Source organism: Pseudophryne corroboree, chromosome 9 (assembly GCF_028390025.1).
Source record: "Pseudophryne corroboree isolate aPseCor3 chromosome 9, aPseCor3.hap2, whole genome shotgun sequence".
Lineage (NCBI taxonomy): Eukaryota > Metazoa > Chordata > Amphibia > Anura > Myobatrachidae > Pseudophryne > Pseudophryne corroboree.
Window position 1 is genome coordinate 24,180,287 of NC_086452.1, and position 17,881 is coordinate 24,198,167.

Sequence of the window (17,881 nt, forward strand, 5' to 3'; positions counted from 1 at the left end):
CCACACACAATAATGCACATGACACAATATGCACACACTGTAATGCCCCAGACACATTATGCCACACACCGTAATGCCTGTGACACATTATGACAGGAATCGCAATGCCCGTTATACATTATGCTACACACTGCACTGCCCCTGATACATTATAGCACATACAATGTCTGGGACACATTATGCCACACACTGCAATGACCTTGAGACATTATACCACAATGCCCGTGATATAGTATACCATACACCGTAATGCCTGTGACACATACCGCAATGCCCGTTATACCCTATGCCACACACCGCAATGCCCGTTATATATTATGCCACACTGTAATAACCCTGAGACATTATACCACATACCACAATGCCCGTGATATAGTATACCACACACCGTAATGCCTGACACATTATGACACACACCGCAATGTCCGTGATACATTATGCCACACACTGCAATGACCCTGAGACATTATACCACATATCACAATGCCAGCGATAGAGTATACCATACACCGTAATGCCTGCGACACATTATGACACACACCGCAATGTCCGTGATACATTATGCCACACACCGTAATGCCCATTACACATTAAGTCCTACAGTAAGGCTTCTAATTACTTTTCAAATACCTGCTCGTTGTCAGGGGTTTCATGCACTGGGTGTCATGCTCGTTGCCAGGGGTTTCATGCTCTTGGTTCCATGCACGGTGCCAGGGGTTTTCATGCTCAGGGTGTCATGCTCGTTGCCAGGGGTTTCATGCACTGGGTGTCATGCTCGTTGCCAGGGGTTTCATGCACTGGGTGTCATGCTCGTTGCCAGGGGTTTCATGCACTGGGTGTCATGCTCGTTGCCAGGGGTTTCATGCACTGGGTGTCATGCTCGTTGCTAGGAGGTAGTCCTTGTTGCTAGGGCTGTGCTCCCAGTGCCACATGTGTCCCCAGTGCCAGATATTCCCCCACGGTGCCAGGTACTCACATGCCCCCAGTGCCAAATATAGCCCCCCCCCCATGTGCCAGGTACACATATACCCCCAGTGCCAGATATTCCCCGACAGTGCCACATATGCCCCCAGTGCTATATATGCCCCCATTGCCACATATGCCCCAGTGCCAGATATCCCCCCCCCCCAGTGCCACATATGCCCCCAGTGCCAGACAATGCCCCAGTGCCAGATATCCCTTCCCTGCCAGTTATTCCCCCCAGTGCCAGATATCCCCCCCCCAGTGCCACATATGCCCCCAGTGCCAGATATCCTCCCCCCAGTGCCAGATATGCCCCCAGTGCCAGATATTCCCCCCAGTGCCATATATGTCCCCAGTGCCAGATATTCGCCCCCCCCCCTCCCTGCAAATATGCCCCCAGTGCCAGATATTCCCCCCCAGTGCGTCCCCCGTCCCCCCCCCCTTCCTCCGCCGCCGCCGCTGCTCCCCCCGCTCCCCTGCTGTTAGGAGGGACACGGAGGGCACAGTGCACGCCTCCCTGTGTCCCTCCTGGGTCTCCGGCGGCCGCGGGTCACTGTAATAAAGGAAGTGCTCACGAACGGCACTTCCTTTATGAGACCAGCGGCCGCCGGAGACACAGGAGGGACACAGGGAGGCGCGCACTGTGCCCTCCGTGTCCCTCCTAACAGCAGGGGACGAAACGAGACCGCAGACTGACATGCGGACACTCGTCCGCATGTCAGTCTGCACTAAAAATGACAGGGGGGGCACGTGCCTTGGTGCCCCCCCCCCTAAATCCGCCACTGAGCAAACACACTGAATAGTGAAGAGAATGGACAGTTTCTACATGTTTGATACTGATCTTTTTGTATAAGCAGCAAGTGTGGCAGTATATGTGTATTATGGGCATTACTAATGTGGGGCATATGTGTAAGGTTCCTTTACTGTGTGGAATTATATGTATTATGGTCATTACTGTGTGGCATTGTGCAGAGTTGAACTGGCCCACAGGGTAACCCCCCGGTGGGCCCCACTACCTGAGCGTTGCAGGTACAGATGCAGAACTAGCGGCGGAGCTAGGGGGCACCAGACAAAATGTTGCCTAGGGCATCAAATTGGCTAGGGCCGGCTCTGAGTAAGGGGTTACTAGGAGTCACAGCAGCAGCCAGTATGTGGGCAGTAAGGGGTTACTGGGAGTCACAGCAGTAGCCAGTATGTGGGCAGTAAGGGGTTACTGGGAGTCACAGCAGCAGCCAGTATGTGGGCAGTAAGGGGTTACTGGGAGTCACAGCAGCAGCCAGTATGTGGGCAGTAAGGGGTTACTGGGAGTCACAGCAGCAGCCAGTATGTGGGCAGTAAGGGGTTACTGGGAGTCACAGCAGCAGCCAGTATGTGGGCAGTAAGGGGTTACTGGGAGTCACAGCAGCAGCAGCCAGTATGTGGGCAGTAAGGGGTTACTGGGAGTAACAGCAGCAGCCAGTATGTGGGCAGTAAGGGGTTACTGGGAGTCACAGCAGCAGCCAGTATGTGGGCAGTAAGGGGTTACTGGGAGTCACAGCAGCAGCCAGTATGTGGGCAGTAAGGGGTTACTAGGAGTCACAGCAGCAGCCAGTATGTGGGCAGTAAGGGGTTACTGGGAGTAACAGCAGCAGCCAGTATGTGGGCAGTAAGGGGTTACTGGGAGTCACAGCAGCAGCCAGTATGTGGGCAGTAAGGGGTTACTGGGAGTCACAGCAGCAGCCAGTATGTGGGCAGTAAGGGGTTACTGGGAGTCACAGCAGCAGCAGCCAGTATGTGGGCAGTAAGGGGTTACTGGGAGTCACAGCAGTAGCCAGTATGTGGGCAGTAAGGGGTTACTGGGAGTCACAGCAGCAGCCAGTATGTGGGCAGTAAGGGGTTACTGGGAGTCACAGCAGCAGCCAGTGTGTGGGCAGTAAGGGGTTACTGGGAGTCACAGCAGTAGCCAGTATGTGGGCAGTAAGGGGTTACTGGGAGTCACAGCAGCAGCCAGTATGTGGGCAGTAAGGGGTTACTGGGAGTCACAGCAGCAGCCAGTATGTGGGCAGTAAGGGGTTACTGGGAGTCACAGCAGCAGCCAGTGTGTGGGCAGTAAGGGGTTACTGGGAGTCACAGCAGTAGCCAGTATGTGGGCAGTAAGGGGTTACTGGGAGTCACAGCAGTAGCCAGTATGTGGGCAGTAAGGGGTTACTGGGAGTCACAGCAGCCAGTATGTGGGCAGTAAGGGGTTACTGGGAGTCACAGCAGCAGCCAGTATGTGGGCAGTAAGGGGTTACTGGGAGTCACAGCAGCAGCCAGTATGTGGGCAGTAAGGGGTTACTGGGTGTCACAGCAGCAGCCAGTATGTGGGCAGTAAGGGGTTACTGGGAGTCACAGCAGCCAGTATGTGGGCAGTAAGGGGTTACTGGGAGTCACAGCAGCAGCAGCCAGTATGTGGGCAGTAAGGGGTTACTGGGTGTCACAGCAGCAGCCAGTATGTGGGCAGTAAGGGGTTACTGGGAGTCACAGCAGCAGGCAGTATGTGGGCAGTAAGGGGTTACTGGGAGTCACAGCAGTAGCCAGTATGTGGGCAGTAAGGGGTTACTGGGAGTCACAGCAGTAGCCAGTATGTGGGCAGTAAGGGGTTACTGGGAGTCACAGCAGCCAGTATGTGGGCAGTAAGGGGTTACTGGGAGTCACAGCAGCAGCCAGTATGTGGGCAGTAAGGGGTTACTGGGAGTCACAGCAGCAGCAGCCAGTATGTGGGCAGTAAGGGGTTACTGGGAGTCACAGCAGTAGCCAGTATGTGGGCAGTAAGGGGTTACTGGGAGTCACAGCAGCAGCCAGTATGTGGGCAGTAAGGGGTTACTGGGAGTCACAGCAGCAGCAGGCAGTATGTGGGCAGTATGGGGTTACTGGGAGTAACAGCAGCAGCCAGTATGTGGGCAGTAAGGGGTTACTGGGAGTCACAGCAGCAGCCAGTATGTGGGCAGTAAGGGGTTACTGGGAGTCACAGCAGCAGCAGCCAGTATGTGGGCAGTAAGGGGTTACTGGGAGTCACAGCAGTAGCCAGTATGTGGGCAGTAAGGGGTTACTGGGAGTCACAGCAGCAGCCAGTATGTGGGCAGTAAGGGGTTACTGGGAGTCACAGCAGCAGCAGGCAGTATGTGGGCAGTAAGGGGTTACTGGGAGTCACAGCAGCAGCAGGCAGTATGTGGGCAGTAAGGGGTTACTGGGAGTCACAGCAGCAGCCAGTATGTGGGCAGTAAGGGGTTACTGGGAGTCACAGTAGCAGGCAGTATGTGGGCAGTAAGGGGTTACTGGGAGTCACAGTAGCAGGCAGTATGTGGGCAGTAAGGGGTTACTGGGAGTCACGGCAGCAGCCAGTCATACCCTCCAACATGACCCGCCCCACTAGGTACATAAGGCTCTGTTTCTGGACTTCCCTCTTCATTTATTATTGCCATCACCTGTGAAGAAACAGCTTTCTTATCATGTAACTAGTTCAACACAGGTGATGAAAATCATAAATTAAGAGGGAAGTCCAGAAACAGAGCATTTTGTACCTAGTGGAGCGGGTCATATTGGAGGGTCAGGCCACTATGTGGGCAGTAAGGGGTCTCTGGTAGAGCAGTCACATTGCACCCAGCTGCAGATAACCCCATGATGACAATGATAGCTGGGGGGCGGGGCTATGTGTAACAGAACTGTGACCTAACGTGCCCCCTGCTGGTAACATCTGCGCAGACACGCCCCCTTGTGGCCGCACATAAGTTGCAGCTGCCAGAGACAGCGCTCAGTCACTGCACAGGGATCTCCGGGCGCTGGGAGCTCAGTGTGACGGTAACATAGACTATTGCATGTCTCACTGTGGTACTGCAAGTGTCATAGGGCTGTCAGTGCATGCTGAGGCTTGTAGTGCCACATCAGCAGGAGTCTCCAAAGTTTATGCTCTCTGTATATAAGAATGGAGCAATCCTGATATCTGGCTCTGACCCACTATGTCCTCCTCCTCATTACCCTCTGTCTTATTATGTCACTTTTAATATTTAGATAAACTTAGGGTTTCACTTTTTTAGAAATGTCTGAGAGATGGGTCACCGGGTGTATATAGTGGGGTGTGACTGCAGCAGAGGATGTGTCGTGTGTATAATGCCATATACAGTATGCCACTATATGCAGAGATGACCCTGGCACTCATTCATGCTGGTGATACATAGCTCTTACATCTGTGTTCCCCTGTGTGTGTGTCTCTATCTATCTATCTATCTATCTATCTATCTATCTATCTATCTATCTATCTATCTATCTATCTATCTATCTATCTATCTATCTAGGAATCTTTGCTTGTGGAGCAGAACAGCTTTCAGGTAACTAGGAGGTCTACTTACTATGCTTTTGAAAGAGATAAAGGAGTCTATTTACTTGGATGGAGAGAAAGTATCAGCCAATCAGATCCTAACTGTCATTTTTTTTAAACAGAGCATATAATATGACAGGAGGTGATTGGCTGGAACCTTATCTCTCTTTACTTGATCTCTCTCCAAGGCTTAGTAAATAGACCCCTAGATTACTGGGGGGGGGGGGGGGGGGGGGGGGAGTGCAGAACTACCCCCATGGGCGCAATACACCCTGTGTAACTCTAATACTGTGACTGGCCTGCTGATTGGCTTAGGACCAGCTGATGATAATTATGTAATCGGAAAAAAAGGTGACTCACAAAGGCGACAAGATAACCATCCACCACATCCACAATGTAAATATCTCCTATATATTAGCCCAGATCTGTGACTTTGTGACTCATTTGCTAACGCTGGGCGGAGTCACATTGCTGGGCGGAGTCAAGTCACAGATCTGCCCTAATATATTGGAGAGATCTAGGAGAATAGGATAATTACATAGGCGAATAGGCTATATAGATAGAATTATTGATGATACAAGTACCGCAGGATGTACTCAGAACAATACAGACCGCTGGTGGATTGTGTGGAGACATCAGCAGCTGCACCACGTTAAGGCTCCGTCCAGGTCCCGCCCCCGACGCCAGCCATTGGACAGATGGCGGAAGCCCGCGCTGTGATTGGCCGCTGCGGCTAGCTGCGAGCAGCGCAATACTTGACTCCTGCTGGGCCCCCTCTCACACATGGAGCCGCTGCCGGACACTGGGATGCCACGCGGCGGACAGATTGGTAAGGTGCCCGTGCCCGCGCCCGCCGTCCCCGCTAGATGGAGGGAGCTGGGGATGCTCTGGAGCATGCACACCAAACCGCTCCTCTGCCCCTGCGTGCTCCAGAGCGGTATCAGGCACAACCTCTGCCTACTCGCCCTGACCTACAGCAAGAAGTACATACCCGGCCACTATGTGCGGACACCGGAGCGGGGGCAGCAGCAGTAGCAGGCGGAGGGAGCCTGAGGAGAAGGGGGACACCCAGCACATAGATCCAGAGGCTGCAGACCTGCATCTCCCTTCATATACAGGGTAACCCACCTCCCCACTATCTTATACTGTATATGCATTAATGTATTCAGCCTCTGTATAACATATATACTAAACCTACCTCCATCCCACCCACAGCACACCCACACCCACCCCTACACCACCCGCAGAGCCTCTGGAACCCATCCACTGCACCCCCGCCCCTCCACCACCCACGTAACCCCAGTCCCTCACCGGCCCGCCGCACCACTGGACCCCCAACACCACCCGCAGCACACCCGCCCCTTCCCCACCCGCAACACCTCTGGAACCCCTCCACCACACCACCACCCCTGCCCGTCCCCCACCCATATAACCTCAGCCCCTCACCAGCCCGCCGCACCACCGAACCCCCAACACCACTCGTGGCACACCCGCCCATTCCCCACCTGCAACGCCTCTGGAACCCCTCCACCATCCACCACACCCCTGCCCCTCCCCCACCCACATAACCTCAGCCCCTCACAGGCCCGCCGCACCACCCACTGTACACCTACCCCTTCCCCACCCCCAGCGCCTCCGGAACCCCTGCCACAAACGCAACAGTCCTGCACCTGGCCATCCCCCACCCCAGCACCTCCAACACAGCACTTCCCACCCCCTCCTCCATCCACCACCCCTCCCCCACCACCTCCTGACCCCCTCTCCCACCTGCACCCCCCCCCCACATATGCCCTCCCCTCCACCCGCAGCATGCACAGACACCCTCCCCCATATGCGGTCACCCCTGTGCTGTTCACGCCCACAAAAGGGCCTACGCCCCCTTCAAGATCGAACGCACTATCGCCGTTCAATATTTACACACTCACAAAACTAGATATGCACCAACCACTCCTGCTATATATTTGGCCAGATCTGTGACTTTGTGACTCATCTTCAAATGCTGCCCAGAGACACAATGCTGGGCGGAGTCACAGACCTACCTTGTCTGGCCCACCCACTGCTGTGATTGCTGTGTGCTCTCCCTCACGCTCCTGCCTCCCTCCACGCTGCTGCTTGGTGCGTCCCGCCGCCATGTGTGAGAGCTGCAGAGCCGGGTAGTGCTGTTGTGCTTTCCCCACCTCCCTCTTCCTCACGTGTCAAGGTGGCCACGCAAGAGAGGCAGCCGAGACATCCCTGTTTGTCCCCTTGACCTCAGCATTCGCCGGCCACACCTCCTGCCTCCTCCTCCCCCAGCCCACGCCTACCCACTTACCTGCGGCTACTGCTGCACCACCCCCGCACCACGATCCCCCACACATGGACATGCTGGACCAGAGCCTGGACTCCTCCACCGCCGCCAGCTGTATGCCCTGTGTACTGCCCTGCGTGTCTGTCGCTCCTATCTCCCGCCATGCATATGTTATTTTTATTATTAGCGCACAAGGGGGTCATTCCAAGTTGATCGTTCGCTAGCTACTTTTTGCAGCCGTGCAAACGCATAGTCGCCGGCCACTGGGGAGTGTCTTCTAGCTTTGCAAGTGTGCGTACGCCTGTGCAGCCGAGCAGTACAAAAATAATTTGTGCAGTTTCTGAGCAGGTCTGAACTTACTCAGCCGCTGCGATCACTTCAGCCTGTCCACTCCCGGAATTGACACCCGTCATGCAAATGCCTGGACACGCCTGCGTTTTTCCAACCACTCCTTCAAAACGGTCAGTTGACACCCACCAACCCCCTCTTCCTGTCAATCTTCTTGCAATCAGCTGTGCAAATGGATTCTTCGTTAAATCCATCGCCCAGCACCGATCTACTTTGAACCCATACGACGCGCCTGCGCATTGTGGTGCATGCGCAGTAGTGACCTAATTGCTGTGTTGCGAAAATCAGCAGCGTGCGATCAGGTTGGAATGACCCCCTAAGTTTCCTCCTTACTCAATTGCATTTATTTATCTTCTCACTGACACGCACTGTTTAGGTATAACATCTATACTGCTCTGCCTCTCTCTACTCCTTACAGCCCTCCCTTTCCGTAGACTATCCCTACCATCCGGCGTGTCCGTAGCTTCTCCCTAACACACTGAAAATCCCAAATCTTTGCCTACCATGCTGCATTTCCCTGCATTCCCTCTTTTGGCCCTTCCGATCTCTACATTCACTTCCAAACTTCTGTGGACCAGCCGGTATCTACTTATTCTCTCTTTCTCTGACGTCCTAGTGGATGCTGGGTACTCCGTAAGGACCATGGGGAATAGCCGGGCTCCGCAGGAGACTGGGCACTCTAAAAGAAAGATTAGGTACTATCTGGTGTGCACTGGCTCCTCCCTCTATGCCCCTCCTCCAGACCTCAGTTAGAATCTGTGCCCGGCCCGAGCTGGTTGCACACTAGGGGCTCTCCTGAGCTTCCAGAAAAAGAAAGTATTTGTTAGGTTTTTTATTTTCAGTGAGCTTCGGCTGGCAACAGACTCACTGCTACGAGGAACTGAGGGGAGAGAAGCGAACCTACCTGCTTGCAGCTAGCTTGGGCTTCTAAGGCTACTGGACACCATTAGCTCCAGAGGGATCGAACACAGGGCCCGACCTCGATCGTCCGGTCCCGGAGCCGCGCCGCCGTCCCCCTTGCAGAGCCAGAAGACAGAAGAGAATCCTGAAAATCGGCGGCTGAAGACTTCGGTCTTCATTAAGGTAGCGCACAGCACTGCAGCTGTGCGCCATTGCTCCCTATGCACACCACACACTCCGGTCACTGATGGGTGCAGGGCGCTGGGGTGGGGTGGGGGGGGGGGGGGGGGCGCCCTGGGCAGCAATTAGAGTACCTTACATGGCTAATTGACACATAATACAGCTTTTAAGCTGTATATGTGCATAATCCCCCGCCATTATACAGATTAAAAAGCGGGAGAAGTCCGCCGAGAAGGGGGCGGGGCTATCTTCCTCAGCACACCGGCGCCATTTTCTCTTCACAGCTCCGCTGGAAGACGGCTCCCCAGGCTCTCCCCTGCAGTTTCCAGGCATCAAGGGTAAAAAAGAGAGGGGGGGGCACTAAATTTAGGCGCAAACTATATATAAAAGCAGCTATAGGGAAAATCGCTTTTGTTAGTGTAAATCCCTGATTATATAGCGCTGTGGTGTGTGCTGGCATACTCTCTCTCTGTCTCCCCAAAGGACTTTGTGGGGTCCTGTCCTCATTCAGAGCATTCCCTGTGTGTGTGCGGTGTGTCGGTACGGCTGTGTCGACATGTTTGATGAGGACGCTTACGTGGAAGCGGAGCAGGAGCCGATAAGTGTGATGTCGCCCCCTACGGGGCCGACACCGGAGTGGATGGATATGTGGAAGGTTTTAACCGACAGTGTCAACTCCTTACATAAAAGGTTTGACGACGTGACAGCCATGGGACAGTCGGCATCTCAGCCCGCACCTGCCCAGGCGTCTCAGAGGCCATCAGGGGCTCAAAAACGCCCGCTGACTCAGATGGCAGACACAGATGTCGACACGGAGTCTGACTCCAGTATCGACGAGGATGAGATAAATGTACAGTCCACAAGGGCCATCCGATGTATGATTACGGCTATGAAAGATGTTTTACACATTGCTGACATAAACCCGGTTACCACAAAAAAGGGTATTATGTTTGGGGAGAAAAGGCAGCCAGTGACTTTTCCCCCATTTGATGAGTTGAATGAACTGTGTGAAGAAGCGTGGTGTTCCACTGATAAGAAACTAGTAATTTCTAAGAGGTTACTGACGGCGTACCCTTTCCCGCCAACGGATAGGTTACGCTGGGAGACATCCCCTAGGGTGGACAAGGCGCTCACACTCTTATCAAAAAAGGTGGCACTGCCGTCTCAGGATACGGCCGCCTTAAAGGAGCCTGCAGATAGAAAGCAGGAGACTATCCTGAAGTCTGTGTATACACACTCAGGTACTATACTGAGACCTGCTATTGCTTCAGCATGGATGTGTAGTGCTGCAGCAGCATGGTCTGATTCCCTGTCAGATAACATTGATTCCCTTGACAGAGATACTATTTTGTTAACTATAGAGCATATTAAAGACGTAGTCTTATATATGAGAGATGCACAGAGGGACATTTGCCGGCTGGCATCTAGAATTAATGCAATGTCCATTTCTGCCAGGAGAGTATTATGGACTCGGCAGTGGACAGGTGATGCTGATTCTAAAAGGCATATGGAAGTTTTGCCTTATAAGGGTGAGGAACTGTTTGGGGATGGTCTCTCGGACCTCGTGTCCACAGCAACAGCTGGGAAGTCGACTTTTTTTACCTCAGGTTCCCTCACAGCCTAAGAAAGCACCGTATTATCAAGTACAGTCCTTTCGGCCTCAGAAAGGCAAGCGGGTAAGAGGCGCGTCCTTTCTGCCCAGAGGCAGGGGTAGAGGGAAAAAGCTGCACCAGACAGCCAGTTCCCAGGAACAAATATCCTCCCCTGCTTCCACTAAGTCCACCGCATGACGCTGGGGCTCCACAGGTGGAGCCAGGTGCGGTGGGGGCCCGTCTCCGGAACTTCAGCGACCTGTGGGTTCGCTCACGGGTGGATCTCTGGGTTCTACAGGCATCTCAGGGATACAAGATGGAGTTCGAGACGTCTCCCCCTCGCCGTTACCTCAAATCAGCCTTGCCTGCTACTCCCAAGGAAAGGGAGGTTGTACTGGCGGAAATTCACAAGCTGTACCTCCAGCAGGTGATAATCAAAGTTTCTCTCCTTCCACAGTGACGAGATTACTATTCCACAATGTTTGTGATACCGAAACCAGACGGTTCGGTGAGACCCATTCTAAATTTTAAATCCTTGAACACTTATATAAGGAAGTTCAAGTTCAAAATAGAATCGCTCAGGGCGGTTATTGCAAGCCTGGAAGAGGGGGATTTTATGGTGTCACTGGACATCATGGAGGCTTACCTAAATGTCCCCATTTACCCACCTTACCAGGAGTACCTCAAGGTTGTGGTACAGAACTGCCATTACCAATTCCAGACGTTGCCGTTTGGTCTGTCCACGGCACCGAGGGTGTGTACCAAGGTAATGGCCGAAATGATGATACTCCTTCGAAAGAAGGGAGTTATAATTAGAGATGAGCGGGTTCGGTTTCTCTGAATCCGAACCCGCCAGAACTTCATGTTTTTTTTCACGAGTCCGAGCGACTCGGATCTTCCCGCCTTGCTCGGTTAACCCGAGCGCGCCCGAACGTCATCATGACGCTGTCGGATTCTCGCGAGGCTCGGATTCTATCGCGAGACTCGGATTCTATATAAGGAGCCGCGCGTCGCCGCCATTTTCACACGTGCATTGAGATTGATAGGGAGAGGACGTGGCTGGCGTCCTCTCCGTTTAGACACTTGATTTACTAATTTTGGGGAGCATTAGGAGTACTCAGTAGTGTACAGTGCAGAGTTTTGCTGATAGTGACCAGTGACCACCACTTTTATTTATAATCCGTTCTCTGCCTGAAAAAAGCGATACACAGCACACAGTGACTCAGTCACATACATACCATATCTGTGTGCACTGCTCAGGCTCAGGCCAGTGTGCTGCATCATCTATATATATTATATATCTGTCTGACTGCTCAGCTCACACAGCTTATAATTGTGGGGGAGACTGGGGAGCACTACTGCAGTGCCAGTTATAGGTTATAGCAGGAGCCAGGAGTACATAATATTATATTAAAATTAAACAGTGCACACTTTTGCTGCAGGAGTGCCACTGCCAGTGTGACTAGTGACCAGTGACCTGACCACCAGTATATATAATATTAGTAGTATACTATCTCTTTATCAACCAGTCTATATTAGCAGCAGACACAGTACAGTGCGGTAGTTCACGGCTGTGGCTACCTCTGTGTCGGCACTCGGCAGCCCGTCCATAATTGTATATACCAGTGACCTAACCGTGGTTTTTTTTTCTTTCTTTATACATACATACTAGTTACGAGTATACTATCTCTTTATCAACCAGTCTATATATTAGCAGCAGACACAGTACAGTGCGGTAGTTCACGGCTGTGGCTACCTCTGTGTCGGCACTCGGCAGCCCGTCCATAATTGTATATACCAGTGACCTAACCGTGGTTTTTTTTTCTTTCTTTATACATACATACTAGTTACGAGTATACTATCTCTTTATCAACCAGTCTATATATTAGCAGCAGACACAGTACAGTGCGGTAGTTCACGGCTGTGGCTACCTCTGTGTCGGCACTCGGCAGCCCGTCCATAATTGTATATACCACCTAACCGTGGTTTTTTTTTCTTTCTTTATACATACATACTAGTTACGAGTATACTATCTCTTTATCAACCAGTCTATATATTAGCAGCAGACACAGTACAGTGCGGTAGTTCACGGCTGTGGCTACCTCTGTGTCGGCACTCGGCAGCCCGTCCATAATTGTATATACCAGTGACCTAACCGTGGTTTTTTTTTCTTTCTTTATACATACATACTAGTTACGAGTATACTATCTCTTTATCAACCAGTCTATATATTAGCAGCAGACACAGTACAGTGCGGTAGTTCACGGCTGTGGCTACCTCTGTGTCGGCACTCGGCAGCCCGTCCATAATTGTATATACCAGTGACCTAACCGTGGTTTTTTTTTCTTTCTTTATACATACATACTAGTTACGAGTATACTATCTCTTTATCAACCAGTCTATATATTAGCAGCAGACACAGTACAGTGCGGTAGTTCACGGCTGTGGCTACCTCTGTGTCGGCACTCGGCAGCCCGTCCATAATTGTATACTAGTATCCAATCCATCCATCTCCATTGTTTACCTGAGGTGCCTTTTAGTTGTGCCTATTAAAATATGGAGAACAAAAATGTTGAGGTTCCAAAAATAGGGAAAGATCAAGATCCACTTCCACCTCGTGCTGAAGCTGCTGCCACTAGTCATGGCCGAGACGATGAAATGCCAGCAACGTCGTCTGCCAAGGCCGATGCCCAATGTCATAGTACAGAGCATGTCAAATCCAAAACACCAAATATCAGTAAAAAAAGGACTCCAAAACCTAAAATAAAATTGTCGGAGGAGAAGCGTAAACTTGCCAATATGCCATTTACCACACGGAGTGGCAAGGAACGGCTGAGGCCCTGGCCTATGTTCATGGCTAGTGGTTCAGCTTCACATGAGGATGGAAGCACTCAGCCTCTCGCTAGAAAAATGAAAAGACTCAAGCTGGCAAAAGCAGCACAGCAAAGAACTGTGCATTCTTCGAAATCCCAAATCCACAAGGAGAGTCCAATTGTGTCGGTTGCGATGCCTGACCTTCCCAACACTGGACGTGAAGAGCATGCGCCTTCCACCATTTGCACGCCCCCTGCAAGTGCTGGAAGGAGCACCCGCAGTCCAGTTCCTGATAGTCAGATTGAAGATGTCAGTGTTGAAGTACACCAGGATGAGGAGGATATGGGTGTTGCTGGCGCTGGGGAGGAAATTGACCAGGAGGATTCTGATGGTGAGGTGGTTTGTTTAAGTCAGGCACCCGGGGAGACACCTGTTGTCCGTGGGAGGAATATGGCCGTTGACATGCCAGGTGAAAATACCAAAAAAATCAGCTCTTCGGTCAGTTCGGTGTGGAGGTATTTCACCAGAAATGCAGACAACAGGTGTCAAGCCGTGTGTTCCCTTTGTCAAGCTGTAATAAGTAGGGGTAAGGACGTTAACCACCTCGGAACATCCTCCCTTATACGTCACCTGCAGCGCATTCATAATAAGTCAGTGACAAGTTCAAAAACTTTGGGTGACAGCGGAAGCAGTCCACTGACCAGTAAATCCCTTCCTCTTGTAACCAAGCTCACGCAAACCACCCCACCAACTCCCTCAGTGTCAATTTCCTCCTTCCCCAGGAATGCCAATAGTCCTGCAGGCCATGTCACTGGCAATTCTGACGAGTCCTCTCCTGCCTGGGATTCCTCCGATGCATCCTTGCGTGTAACGCCTACTGCTGCTGGCGCTGCTGTTGTTGCCGCTGGGAGTCGATGGTCATCCCAGAGGGGAAGTCGTAAGCCCACTTGTACTACTTCCAGTAAGCAATTGACTGTTCAACAGTCCTTTGCGAGGAAGATGAAATATCACAGCAGTCATCCTACTGCAAAGCGGATAACTGAGGCCTTGGCATCCTGGGTGGTGAGAAACGTGGTTCCGGTATCCATCATTACTGCAGAGCCAACTAGAGACTTGTTGGAGGTACTGTGTCCCCGGTACCAAATACCATCTAGGTTCCATTTCTCTAGGCAGGCGATACCGAAAATGTACACAGACCTCAGAAAAAGAGTCACCAGTGTCCTAAAAAATGCAGCTGTACCCAATGTCCACTTAACCACGGACATGTGGACAAGTGGAGCAGGGCAGGGTCAGGACTATATGACTGTGACAGCCCACTGGGTAGATGTATGGACTCCCGCCGCAAGAACAGCAGCGGCGGCACCAGTAGCAGCATCTCGCAAACGCCAACTCTTTCCTAGGCAGGCTACGCTTTGTATCACCGCTTTCCAGAATACGCACACAGCTGAAAACCTCTTACGGCAACTGAGGAAGATCATCGCGGAATGGCTTACCCCAATTGGACTCTCCTGTGGATTTGTGGCATCGGACAACGCCAGCAATATTGTGTGTGCATTAAATCTGGGCCAATTCCAGCACGTCCCATGTTTTGCACATACCTTGAATTTGGTGGTGCAGAATTTTTTTAAAAACGACAGGGGCGTGCAAGAGATGCTGTCGGTGGCCAGAAGAATTGCGGGACACTTTCGGCGTACAGGCACCACGTACAGAAAACTGGAGCACCACCAAAAACTACTGAACCTGCCCTGCCATCATCTGAAGCAAGAAGTGGTAACGAGGTGGAATTCAACCCTCTATATGCTTCAGAGGTTGGAGGAGCAGCAAAAGGCCATTCAAGCCTATACAATTGAGCACGATATAGTAGGTGGAATGCACCTGTCTCAAGTGCAGTGGAGAATGATTTCAACGTTGTGCAAGGTTCTGATGCCCTTTGAACTTGCCACACGTGAAGTCAGTTCAGACACTGCCAGCCTGAGTCAGGTCATTCCCCTCATCAGGCTTTTGCAGAAGAAGCTGGAGGCATTGAAGGAGGAGCTAACACGGAGCGATTCCGCTAGGCATGTGGGACTTGTGGATGCAGCCCTTAATTCGCTTAACAAGGATTCACGGGTGGTCAATCTGTTGAAATCAGAGCACTACATTTTGGCCACCGTGCTCGATCCTAGATTTAAAGCCTACCTTGGATCTCTCTTTCCGGCAGACACAGGTCTGCTGGGGTTGAAAGACCTGCTGGTGACAAAATTGTCAAGTCAAGCGGAACGCGACCTGTCAACATCTCCTCCTTCACATTCTCCCGCAACTGGGGGTGCGAGGAAAAGGCTCAGAATTCCGAGCCCACCCGCTGGCGGTGATGCAGGGCAGTCTGGAGCGACTGCTGATGCTGACATCTGGTCCGGACTGAAGGACCTGACAACGATTACGGACATGTCGTCTACTGTCACTGCATATGATTCTCTCAACATTGATAGAATGGTGGAGGATTATATGAGTGACCGCATCCAAGTAGGCACGTCACACAGTCCGTACTTATACTGGCAGGAAAAAGAGGCAATTTGGAGGCCCTTGCACAAACTGGCTTTATTCTACCTAAGTTGCCCTCCCACAAGTGTGTACTCCGAAAGAGTGTTTAGTGCCGCCGCTCACCTTGTCAGCAATCGGCGTACGAGGTTACATCCAGAAAATGTGGAGAAGATGATGTTCATTAAAATGAATTATAATCAATTCCTCCGCGGAGACATTGACCAGCAGCAATTGCCTCCACAAAGTACACAGGGAGCTGAGATGGTGGATTCCAGTGGGGACGAATTGATAATCTGTGAGGAGGGGGATGTACACGGTGATATATCGGAGGGTGAAGATGAGGTGGACATCTTGCCTCTGTAGAGCCAGTTTGTGCAAGGAGAGATTAATTGCTTCTTTTTTGGGGGGGGTCCAAACCAACCCGTCATATCAGTCACAGTCGTGTGGCAGACCCTGTCACTGAAATGATGGGTTGGTTAAAGTGTGCATGTCCTGTTTTGTTTATACAACATAAGGGTGGGTGGGAGGGCCCAAGGATAATTCCATCTTGCACCTCTTTTTTCTTTTCTTTTTCTTTGCATCATGTGCTGATTGGGGAGGGTTTTTTGGAAGGGACATCCTGCGTGACACTGCAGTGCCACTCCTAGATGGGCCCGGTGTTTGTGTCGGCCACTAGGGTCGCTAATCTTACTCACACAGCTACCTCATTGCGCCTCTTTTTTTCTTTGCGTCATGTGCTGTTTGGGGAGGGTTTTTTGGAAGGGACATCCTGCGTGACACTGCAGTGCCACTCCTAGATGGGCCCGGTGTTTGTGTCGGCCACTAGGGTCGCTAATCTTACTCACACAGCTACCTCATTGCGCCTCTTTTTTTCTTTGCGTCATGTGCTGTTTGGGGAGGGTTTTTTGGAAGGGACATCCTGCGTGACACTGCAGTGCCACTCCTAGATGGGCCCGGTGTTTGTGTCGGCCACTAGGGTCGCTAATCTTACTCACACAGTCGGCTACCTCATTGCGCCTCTTTTTTTCTTTGCGTCATGTGCTGTTTGGGGAGGGTTTTTTGGAAGGGCCATCCTGCGTGACACTGCAGTGCCACTCCTAGATGGGCCCGGTGTTTGTGTCGGCCACTAGGGTCGCTAATCTTACTCACACAGCTACCTCATTGCGCCTCTTTTTTTCTTTGCGTCATGTGCTGTTTGGGGAGGGTTTTTTGGAAGGGCCATCCTGCGTGACACTGCAGTGCCACTCCTAGATGGGCCCGGTGTTTGTGTCGGCCACTAGGGTCGCTAATCTTACTCACACAGCTACCTCATTGCGCCTCTTTTTTTCTTTGCGTCATGTGCTGTTTGGGGAGGGTTTTTTGGAAGGGACATCCTGCGTGACACTGCAGTGCCACTCCTAGATGGGCCCGGTGTTTGTGTCGGCCACTAGGGTCGCTTATCTTACTCACACAGCGACCTCGGTGCAAATTTTAGGACTAAAAATAATATTGTGAGGTGTGAGGTATTCAGAATAGACTGAAAATGAGTGTAAATTATGGTTTTTGAGGTTAATAATACTTTGGGATCAAAATGACCCCCAAATTCTATGATTTAAGCTGTTTTTTAGTGTTTTTGGAAAAAAACACCCGAATCCAAAACACACCCGAATCCGACAAAAATAATTCGGTGAGGTTTTGCCAAAACGCGTTCGAACCCAAAACACGGCCGCGGAACCGAACCCAAAACCAAAACACAAAACCCGAAAAATTTCAGGCGCTCATCTCTAGTTATAATTATCCCGTACTCGGACGATCTCCTTATAAAGGCGAGGTCCAAGGAGCAGTTGTTGATCGGTGTAGCACTATCTCAGGAAGTGTTACAACAGCACGGCTGGATTCTGAATATCCCAAAGTCGCAGCTGATTCCTACAACGCGTCTGCTGATATTGGGCATGTTTCTGG

General features: G+C 51.6%; 1 protein-coding gene across 2 annotated transcripts in view; it reads left to right on the top strand.

Annotated features, from left to right (window-relative positions):
• The first annotated feature begins 4,690 nt into the window (after positions 1 to 4,690).
• LOC134957291 (quinone oxidoreductase-like) overlaps positions 4,691 to 17,881 on the top strand; it is a 72,373-nt gene continuing 59,182 nt past the window's right edge. For both annotated transcript variants that reach the window (XM_063939066.1, XM_063939067.1), the window contains exon 1: positions 4,691 to 4,782. The gene's annotated coding sequence lies outside the window, so the exon portion shown is untranslated. The remainder of the gene's footprint in view (positions 4,783 to 17,881) is intronic.